Here is a 12,332-nt window from a genome sequence, read left to right as displayed (position 1 = left end):
TTTATAGGTTTTTTCAAAGGTAACTATCCTACCAATGGGAACTTAGTTCCATGCTCAAGTACCCTTTGAACTAAAGAAGAGTCTTCTGTGAACTATATGTAGTCGTTGAAAAAGATGATGTTTTGTACTAATGCAATACCAATAATGGGTCAAATCAACAAGTTATTGGATGTGCAGAGTACACAAAAAAAGATGACATAGGATGTTATCGGAGAACTACTTCTATGATTATCACACAATATATCATTAATACACAATTCTACTCAATCACTTGAAATTACAACAATTTCTACAGTCTCTTTGTGAGACGAATCCAATAAAAACCTAATAATGGATATTATGTTCATATTTTGGAAACTAGTGATATGATTACATTACAAAAATCCATGAATAATAATGATATCACTATTCTCAACGTTCCTTTCTTACATCTTGATTTACCAACCTCACAACTACAAAATGGCCATCAATATCAACATGTTCTCTAATGACAATCCCCTCACAACCAATGTATGCACAAATTGTTTGCTTGTTACATGAACTATTTATGCCAAACTCCAATACTAACCTTGTGCTAGTATCTAGTTGTAATTTCTCCTTCTGGTGTTACCCTAGATTTTTCCCTAGAATCACAGTTGTAATAAAGCAAGAGATGCATTGGGGTTAGGGTTATATCTTTACCATGTAAAGTATCTATTTTAAACAATATGAGCCTTGATTTAGATCCTGCATTAATAAAGACATAGGTCGGATATCATGTGTTTGAATTGGAAAAGGTGGTCAGCCAGAATTATTAATTTGTATTGTAACTGAGGTCGGCCATCATTTATTTTAAATGAATTTTGTCTTAACCCTAGGTCAGCCTTCTTCAAGGACACACACACACATGCATATACATATATCATATATACATATACATACATACATATATAGGTGTGTGTGTGTGTGTGTGTACATATATAAATATATATGTATACGCACACATATGTATGTATGTATGTATGTGCATATATATGTATATGTATATGTATATAAATATATATCCATATATATATACACATATATATACACACACATATATATACATATATGTATGTATGTATGTGTGTGTGTGTGTATATATATGTGTATATATATGTATACATATCTATATATACATACATATGCATGTATGTACGTATATACATATATATATGTATGTATATACATATACATATGTATATACGTTCATACATACATACATACATATATGTGTGTGGGTATATATATGTATATTATATGTGTGTGTACATACATGTATATGTGTATGCATGTGTGTGTGTGTGTGTGTGTGTGTGTGTGTAAAACTCAGGGACATGGTAATGTTATGATGTATATTTGCATATGGTGGGGCATGACATCAGTGCCAATGATTTGTCCTCTGTTGAGGCGCACATATGCAAATTCTAGAAAAAAAATCCTCATCACTTGGTATAGTTTCCAAGATGAAACCCCATTAGAAAAATTGAGGTGATTCATCTTCCAATCCATTGATTCGAATTACAATGCATTGTCCAAATTGATTAGGCAACAACTATCAACAAAGATGGTTTTTCTTAGTTGGCAACTTACTATGTTTTTTGACGCATCAACAAGTATGCATAAGAACAACAATTATGTAGACTAAAAATTATATGTTGATGCACATTGATGGTAAATTATTTGTGTGAGCTATAAATTATGTGCATTGTGCACGACAACTGAAATCAATAGGTGGATGAAAAATTATGTCTAAGATCATAAACCATTCCAAAAGATTATGTGAACTAAACCATTTGTGCACAACAACAAAATCTACATACAAAACACAAACAAAACAGCAAAGAAAACAATAACATACATACAAACAAAACCTTTGTGTGCCATATATGTTTTTGGGTGATATGAGGTTGCTTGACCCCTAAGATGCTCCTTTACTAACCAAAAGCCTTTCCCTTGCATAATCCTAAAAAAGATCTTATAGGCTTGTAGTCAAGCAGGTTGGCTAGTGGTGATGGTATGAAAGACATGTAACTCCTCTTGGCGTGATAGTGTATAGGGTTGGAGAAGATCTAGACAAGAGGGCACTTTTCCCAAAGTAACTAAAATTGATGTATTGAGAGGGAATGAAGCATTTTAAGAGAGGGAATGAAGCATTTTAAGAGAGTCAATGATGTACTTATAATGTTCACAAATAGATATTTGGACAATGAAAGCTATGAACAAAAAATATATCAATGGTGGTCATGAAGTGGATATTGGTTCATCCAATTTCCTACCTGCACTTATATGAGTATGTGGATTTAATGGATATCCTTATAAGCTCTTGAGGTGACCAAGTGCTCACATTCTACTTATGGAGTATTGCAACAATTATCATTTGCATATAGATATTGTTGAGACAAGCACAAGACAAGGACATGAAATAGTAGAATGACCTTGTATCAATTAAGGGAATTAACATTCGAGCAAGTACCAAGTGAGCTGAAGGAATTAGGGAAGGATTTTTGTCTCCTAGATTTGTTCAAACAAGTGGTGACTTTAAGACATGCCTTCAATTTATTGGGTCAAATTGAGATGGTATAGCTAAAGATTGAATGAACAAATTGGTGATGGATAGTGTTGATGTGTTTTTATGCACTTCATACACAAAATAAAATACCAAAAGCACTCTATCCTCTCTTGATCAAAATCTCCTCAGATACTAAATTATGTGATCAACCGAGACAACTCCAAGGTTTCTATTGTGAGGTCTTGATGTGTAGATAGCTCAATGGTTGATATGATTTTTCTAAAATCACAAGGGGAACTTACGTTGCTTGAACCCTGACAGAATGTGGAAACTAACTTGATTTGGAAGAAAAAAAAAGGCAAAAGCGATAGTATTTAAGGAGTTTAATCTAATTCCTAGAATGTAAGAGACTTGAATGACTTAGTGAGACTCAACCATTGCTTGTTTCGCCATGCAAGGAACAATTAGGCAAAGATCGTACGATCTTCTAAGGAGAGAAAAAAATATGTTCAAATTACTACCAGCAACATAGACACCATCAATGTAATGCATATCAATGAGCCAGTAGCAATCAAAATTGATATTATGTAGAGAGTTCAATTGACCACGCAAGGTACTTTACTATCAACAAAATACTAGTAGTATGAACATATGAATTTCACCATTAATTATCCACAATATCCTCCATCCATCTAATCAACATGAAAATAAATGAGAAGTAGAGACCATGCTACATGTTGTATTAACATAAAGAATTTACTATAACTTCAATGATAACAATATGTCTCTTACAACAAGATCTTGGAAACAATCTTTGCCTTCTCGTCCTACTTTACTCTAATTGCTAACTATTGATTGCTTCTACTCCTAAATATTATCTATTCTCTATTAACCTTTAGAAATGAGAAAACTAAGCCTTATTTAGATAGCCCTTTACAACATGAGTGGCTTGGATTTATTCACAATCAATGGCCGTGATTACAAAATGAAAACCTTAATTAGGGTTTGTTACAAAAAAAATCATTTTAGACCAATGAGAAAATTACATTTGATTTGAAATATGTTCCACATTGAATGTGAACCAATATAAAATGAGGTTAGGTATCTCAAATTGTGTGCCTCCATCGAATGAGTCAAGTACATTACATCTAGACATGCTGACGTGGAATCCTTTGATTGGTCAGTGATGACAAGGATGCCACCTCAGTTTGCACTACAAACGTGATACCTCATCACATGTGTATGTAGTTGATAAATATCTCTTGATACTCCACATCTCTAAGCTTGGTGTGGTTATTATGTTATCGTCACGATCAATCCGACTCTCTTCCCTTGCTTGCCTATCTTTCCTTCATCAACCTGTCTTGATCAACTTGCCTTCCTACTAGCTGGTTTCTTGATGATGTTTGATGATGATTCTCAAGTCCTTTATTACTATATTTTATTATCTTCTATGATGCTTACACTTCACTTTGAAAATATTGCCTTGATGTGTGAGGGTACCTTCATATGGTACTGGCACTTAGTCTTGTATTTTTGAAGGAAATTTAAGATGTCAAATTTATCTTCGTTTGATTGCTATGCTTTTATCATGCCTTCAGTATCAAAGCAACATTAACTTTCCCTAAATTGTTTGTACATTTTGATATCCTTGATATTCCTTGAAGTCCTGCCTCCCTCATGTCACCATGATGCGATAAAGCTTGGAATGCATTTTTCTCCTCATGTTGTAATGCTAGCGTTGAATGTCATATTGTTTTAGAACTTATCTTCATGTGGTGGTTGCATCCTCAGTTAATTTTGTCATCATGATGTTGTCTGCCTCCCTCTTGACCTTTGATGTTGATCCTTGATAACTTGAAGTCCTAATAATAGGGATGATATGATAAAGCCTTGAATGTTATGAACTCTTCACAATGCTGACTTGTCCACCTCATTTGATGATATACATCTCCATGTTTCACTTTGAAGTCATGATGATTGTTGGATTCCTCCATCCGTCTCTTTGAATAACTCGGTTTTTCTCTCAAGTAGTGAGGTCCTTAGCTCCATAATCTATGTACTTGTCTCCTTGCTTCACCCATGCATCAAATCTAAAAACAACATATTTGAGAATCAAGAGTAACAAAATATAATTCAACTTATACATGAGAACACTAATACTACAATTATCATGCTTCCAAAGCTTGAACATGGTGATGTCACAGGTCTAATCCCACCCTTCGAGATCTAATTCCCCTTTAATTAGTTTTGATTTTGATCACATCTGCCTTGAACTCTTACCAAATGAGCTAAAAAAAAGTTTGATTCAAAAGATGAAAATGTTGGTTAAGTTTTCTCAATATCTAATAAAATTCACTTTTAAAGTTGCAAGGTAATTGTCTAAGGTTTGATGCTCTAATCTGCTCTTTATTCTGATTTACCTCTAATGTTGATTTTCTCTAAGTTTGATTTCATTTCTTAGGCTAGGTCTACTCTGCACAACAAACTAGGGTATAATTTAAGATAAGAAGACCAGAATCTAAGTGTGGTTTTGATCTATCAAGGTTTGATCTTTGCTACTTTAGGTCTAAGTTATGCGTTTTAGTCTTTTCAAAGCCTGACTGCTTGTTTTCTAAGTCTAATATTAGACTTGAGCTTTATGTTTTAAAGTTTGATCTACACTAATCACTTCTTACCTCATCTCCTATTGAGTGCATATGAACCATGTCTATGCACAGGTTTAGGTAGGCTTTGCGCACAAAAATGGAGTATAAGGTACATTTGGAAGGGTGCCTTGCACTAAATAAACCCTTGAGCACATATTGGAGACAACCCTACACAAGTCATGACACATGAGCACATTTGAGGATCTTTCTTGTAGAGTGGCTTTACGACCCATTCTTGCATTGTTCCTTAAAAAATGTATGTATGTTGCTAAAATGAATATCTAACACCTTCCCTTATAACAACCTTTGCTCCTCACTTTGCCTTACAAGATAATGGATTTTACCTTTAATCTCTCGCATCTTGTTTGTATCTACCTTCATAAGATTTGTTGAAAATAACCTTAAGTCTGCTTTCTATGTTTGATGAAATTCGTTTTGAATTGGGGCAAATGAGGCATTCAATCTTTATTTTATAGGCATTCTTACCTTCATCGTTCTCTTACCAAGCTGACTTGCATTCTGTTGTTTGAAATAAAATTCATTTGAATGTTTAATAGGTCTACAACCCTACTTTATTCAGCTTACCCTTTACATTTTTTTTTTTCCTCTTTGAAGTGGGTTGTCCTATGTATTTGCTCACATGTTTCCTCATTTCTTGCTTTGAAAAGGTTTAATTCATTATTGTTTAACAAGGTCGGCTCTATTTGTTTTCATCATTGGATGGGTATATAAGTGAGGTTGAGTGTACCTTATTTATTACATTTCCCATTGCATTAATTACTTTTCTCTAACCTAAATACGAATTAGGGCATGCCTTAGATTTCCTCCTCATGTTTCATGTTTTGGGTCCTAGCATTATCATTTAGGTCAAGGCTTTAATTTAGGATCTATATGCCTCAAATAGGTCTACCTTCCACATGCTTCATCTTAACACTAAGTCCATACATTTTATGATTCATTTAGTCGAGCATATTGTGATTTAGGTCTGCCCTCATGCTTGAGTCCACAGGTTTGACTTTTACATCGGGGCCTTATGTTATTTAGGTTTCCTCCACACACTTCATGCTTAGACCTCATGTTGCTTGGGTCAAGACCTATCCATTCTCATGTTTCATTACTGATTTGCACTCCATGATTTAGGTCCTCCATTATATTTGAGCCTACATGTTTGATTTAGACCTATATTTAAGGGCAAATGTTTGGTTTAGACCTATCTCTCCACATGTTTGATTTAGGTCTTCATGTTTAACACGTTTGAATTAGGTCTAGCCCTATTTGCTTGGGCAGATTTTCTACCTCATATTATACAAAAGGGAGGCACATTTTGCATGTTGATTTGCATAAATTGCTCATGGGAGGCCCCAAAAATGATGTTGATTTGCACAACTCCTTCTTGGTAGGGTACAAATTCATGGGTCATTTGCAAAAATGGAGAGCGCAAATTGTATGATTATTTTTACAAAACTCAAGGGAGGGTGCCTCTTTGGTTCTTGATTGCACAAGATCTGTTGATAGGGTGCATTGTATGAAATTTACTTGCTTAGGTGCCTTTTCATGCCCCATTTGCACAAATTACATAGCTTAGGGTAAGGACCATGGCTTGAGAAAAATATCGACTTAGCCAAACTCTGTTTTTGCCTTTTACCATTGCCTTAGCTTATCTTGGATTTCTTGGTTCTCTAGCATGGGCACATTTCTAGGGTCTTTTCACACAAATTGCCCCTGATGGGAAAGCTAGTATGATGACCATGACTTAAGCAAAATTTTAACTTAGTCAAATTTTCTCCTCCAAACTTCCACTCATTCATCATCTTCATTCTTCATCATTGAGTTGTAATTCTTTGCCACCATGCCTCAATCTTGACCTATGCTACCTTAAAACCCTAGGACCTAGTCACATTTACAATTGAGATCCTAGTGACTTGATCACTTAATAAAACTTAATCATACAAGTCTCATCTAACTCCAACTCCAACAATTAAGCAAATCAACCCTAGTGACCAAGTACTTTGGAAAATATCTTGCAAGTTGACAAAATTTGACGATACTGACGACATTGACAACATTTCTTACTCTCGACGACATTGTACAATCCTGGCTCACAAGACTTACCTCCTCTCATCAAGAGGCTAAAGACTAAGAGACTGACACTAAGCCAAGACAACAACACTAAAACTCTAAGCCTAAAGAAAAAAAGTGCGAGGTCCCCATTTGCAATGAGGCGACGTGTGATTACATCACAATGGATAGGTCTCGAGCACTTTTAGAGAAGTAGTTGGTAGAACATTTGGAGGTTGTGCTACAAAGATAAGGGCCAAGGGTACTAGAAATAAATAATGAGAAAGCCACCAAAGTTTGAATGGGTAGTACTAGAGATTAGAAAGGTAAGAAAAAAAAATTAAGTGAAGCCGAAGGAAGTTCTAGGCCTAACAAGCTGAAATTAGTGTCTAAGAAGAAGCTAAAATCATTGAAGCTAGTTCATATGAGCAACTTTCCTATCTCTAAAGTAGCAGTACTTACTCTTCTTACCCCAACATCAATTCAGCCTGGAGTGGTTCTTGAGATTTCTAAATCTCCTTTACACATTTACCTTCCAACAACATGGCCAATGTAAGAAATTACTGTTATAAATATTGTGTTTCTTGTTTGAATCAATCCAACTATTATCCATCAATCTCTATTTTAATCATTGGGAAGCATTAGAGTTTAAATTTATGTTATTGTTTAGTTGCAAAAACAAGAACCTCGTGTTAATATAAGTACTTTTATTCGTGTCCCTACCCTCTATAGCAAAAGATAGGTCTAAATTGTTTCTTTCAAGCAATTGTATACATGTGAAAGCCCTAGAAATATATATATTGTGTAGATAATTCACAGTCTAGTTTACATGTTTTACATTTTAGGAATAGATCAAATTGGGAAGCTTCCGTTGATATTGAAGAGAGGATTTCTTCACTATTCCTTTTTGTATTGTCATGCAAGTAACAACTTAAAATGCTAATAGATAAGAGATTAAGTGATTATTCTTTTAGTTTTGGATCCAAAGTGGTTTCTCATAAGGAAGATATTCTTAATTGAATGGATACTTTTCCTGGGTGGTTTTAAACTTGGGGTTTGACTTGTGGGAGGAATGGGGGTTGGCAGACGTTCTAAAGGGGTCCTTTATTTTTGAATTCTATTTTCTCCCACCTTGTTATAGGGGCATATGGAGTCGGGTTGTGGACAATGTATCCAAGAAAGTTTCCAAGTGCCAATTTCATCTTCCATTGTTGGGGGGAAGATTTTAATTGTGTTCAAAAGTGTTTATTCTATCTATTATTTATTTTTTTGGTTGGCATCTTCCCCTCATATCAATTAGTTAAACAAGGTGATCATAGACATTTTGTGATTTGTTGGTAAAATCTCTAGGAAAAGACATGCTTCTTTTTGGAATGTTTTTTGTCTGCCTTGAGCTTTCGGTGTCATGGGCTTGAAGAATTTTTTCTGTAAGGTTTTTAATTAGCTATTAAGTGGATCATTAGGGCTCTTGTGGTGATGAATTGGGGAAAATTTTGATCAAACATGATATTGATTTTGGTGTTCTGAAAGGGAAATCTAAGTGGAATACTTTGCATGATATTCTTTTTCCTCCTTTTAAGGTTAGACTTGGAGGCCCTATTGTTTTTGGTTGCATTTGGAAAGCTTGGGATTTGGCTAGGGGATTCATTAGAGGACATGAAGCTTGTTTTGGTAAGGGAGCTTTTCCTTTAAATCTTTCAAATCAATTTGGTAGAATTTGTACAAGGATAAACATTTAGCTCTTATTAGAGGTTGTTTTCCCAAAGCTTGGTATGTGCTTGGATTAAAAAGTTTTGAGAAGTTGATTGGTGTTGGTGTTTTAATTTGTACCATTCAATGCAACACAAGATTAAACATGTGAGATAAAACCATTCTTTGAGTTAGAAGGGGAAGCTCCATTTCAAAAAAAAAACCTAAAAACCCTAATATGAACAATATGTACTTGCTACTTACCATTTGTATAGTGTTTTCTAGGGTGGTTCATGCATAGCCAACAAAACTCAAGCCTATATTTTTGGTTCTTAGGCTAGGGCAAAAGGTGATTAAAAATTATGCTTAAGAAAATGTTTACATTTTTTGATTGAAAGTAAATCCTAAATAACTATTAGATGTTCACTTTTTCTAGCTAGAAGCAAAGACTAAAAAGGCTTGAGTAACATATAAGGATTGAATAGTTTTAAATGCAAGGAGACAAATGCTTTGGTAAATTTACCCGATGCATGTTGTTTGCAAGTGATTGCATGCATCCCCAGAGGATTAGTCTCACCTTAGCTCGCCCCTCCCTAGCCCCAACCTGGCAATCAGTAAGCCCACGGTAAGGAGGATTGGGGGTTGGGCTGGGTCGTGGGGATACCTCTGGCACAACAAAAAAAAATCCTTTGGTAAATTGAATCAATAAATTACATATTAAGTTGTAATGTCCCTTTTTGTAAAACCCCTAATGTTTGACCTAAATCACCATTTCCATGTAAAACAATAAATGGAATAGGATGTGTACCTGATTAAGATCTTGCAATAGGATAGGAAACCATTGAAATGTATATAATTAATAATGTAAATCTTCTAAGAAAGATAATTAAGCATAAATTATCTATACTTAGGGTTAGGAACATTAACTTAACCATGGTTTTTGTCCAATTCCTTATTGGAACTCAACCATAAGAAAGTAGGAGTCAGGAGGAACAATAAGGTGTCCAAGAGACCCTCTACCCTAGGCTCAAGAGCGAAGTGAGAATCAGAGCCCCCTTGGCCTCATGGGACCATCAGTCAACTACCATGAGTTGGTCTACCTAGTGAGATATCCTATCACCATTCTCCTTCATCGCTTTCATCCTTATCCTTCTCTTGTAGTTAGAATTCCCTTAATTCAATAATCAACTATGATAGAGTTTGGAAAGATACAATAGGGTTTCTTGAACATCCTTCCTCTCTAAGTCCAAGAGCAGTGAACTTTATCTACACCCCCTTGGCCTCATGGGACCATCGGTCAACTTCCATGAGGTAGCATGCCTAGAGGAGGACCTCATCACCGTTCTCCCTCCTTGTACTCCCTTATATTACTATCATGGTAGTTTGCTCAATATATATAATTGCCCATCATTGATTGTTCCTTATGCCAGATATGATATGAATTATGTATACCATTCATAATTATGTAATTATAAATAAATAAATTCTTATTGTATTGTTTATTACCAAGAATGATATGCCCAATATAATTGGCCACAAGGTATTGTATAGTCTTAATGGACATTCGATCTGCAATTACATTCTATTATTCTATATAGTCATGAATAGGGAAGATCATAACAGATCTATATTAATTGTATTTATGTTTCTCTTGTAATTTAATAATCTTTGTTGTGTATACTTCTTCTCCTTTCATTTATATCTTTACATGTGAGAGAGAGAGGAACACCTCTTCATCATGTATGTCCTTTGCCAAGAGACACGCCCTTACTACCATTAGCACCCTTTGAAATAGTGCAACTCTTCATTATATCTGCCCTTTGAAAGGGACAACCTTTCATGATCAGATCTGCACTTCTAATTTCCAAATTATCCCCCTCTCAAATGAGGTTCCCTTCTCCCTTTTATATCTCATATTTGAGGGAGTCAATTTTTCATTTTTTCCTTTTGACCATTAATTAACTTAATTAAATTTTAATTATATTTAGTTATATTCTCTTATATTTTAATTTAAATCATATTTTTATTCTTATGTATTTTAATATTATTTATTATTAAATTCTATTTCAAAATGGAGATATTAAAAAAGTTGTGATCTATGTCTTCCAACTAAACTTCCAATACAAGGCTTGCAAACTTGTTAAAATTAATTTAATTTATCTTATAGCACATGTACACAATACATTATAAGCTAAACATAGTTGTTGTATTCAAAGCTACAATGATTAACTTAAAAACTAATGCAATACAAAGCTTTCAATAAATGTTAATCAACATTCAATTTATAAGAGCACAAATTCATGGAACAAGGTAGCCATCACATACACAAGACATCAAAAGCTAAACACAATTGTTGCATTCAAAGCTACATGATTAACTTAACAACTACTACAATACATTGCTTGCAATAGGTGAAATAATATGCAATTCATAAAAGCACAAATTCATGAAACATTTCAACAACAATTTAGAAGCAAGGTAGCCATCACTAAATTCTATAGCATGATACTAAATCTATAAACTAAGTGCTAAGGGCAATTATTTATAATGTTTTACAAAGTGGTGCATGAGAAATAAATTAAAAACTAGCTAACACTCCTACACTTAGAATAGGTTACTTCCATGTGAAGCAAGCTTGCTTTTATTATAGAATTTATTTTCCTAATTTAGGCAATCCTTTGATAGATTCTTGATAAGGATAACGATAAGCCTAACAAAAGAGCTTCTTGAAGGTTGTCTAAAAATAGTCGATTTTTAATCAGATGCCAAAAATAGATTTCTAAGAATATGCTTACCTGAAAAAACGTGACTGCTTATAATGGATGTAAATAGCTTGGACTCAAAATAGCAAATCTTTACAATTGGCTCTTGATGACAATTTTGAGGAAGCTCTTTGTTCTAAACATGGTAAATCCTTTGAATACAATTTGATGCTAGATAATTCACCAATCTTCTTGATGACTTGAATATGAATTCATCTCTTTTTGTTGATTTTGCTTTAAACCCTAGCTACTTGGAAAAAGATACTTGGAAAAAGATCAATAGTGATATGCTTAATGCCAAAGACCTCCAAACCCCAGGGACATGGAAAGACCAAAAAAATTGCCATTTTATTTTATAATATGTTGGTGTATGTCTGAACACTTGCTCAAAATGAGAACTAAACCCTAAAGGAATCACTGCATATTGATGAGAACTAATGAACCTTGATGAAAATCATTGTAAGACGATCAACAAAATGTTGTTGAAAACAAAGGCTACTGCCAAATGAATGAAGATGGAAATGTATGAGGTGCCTTTGCTGAAGTGATGCAGGGCATCCTCCATGTAGGGAAAGAACCTCTACACAAATTTCAAATTTCTTTCCATGCAAAGAATATTAATTTCTGGCTGGGTTGTGGAGTTCT

Source organism: Cryptomeria japonica, chromosome 6 (genome assembly GCF_030272615.1).
Source record: "Cryptomeria japonica chromosome 6, Sugi_1.0, whole genome shotgun sequence".
Taxonomy (NCBI): domain Eukaryota; kingdom Viridiplantae; phylum Streptophyta; class Pinopsida; order Cupressales; family Cupressaceae; genus Cryptomeria; species Cryptomeria japonica.
The sequence above is the reverse complement of the archived record's forward strand: the minus strand, read 5'-3'. Positions refer to the sequence as shown.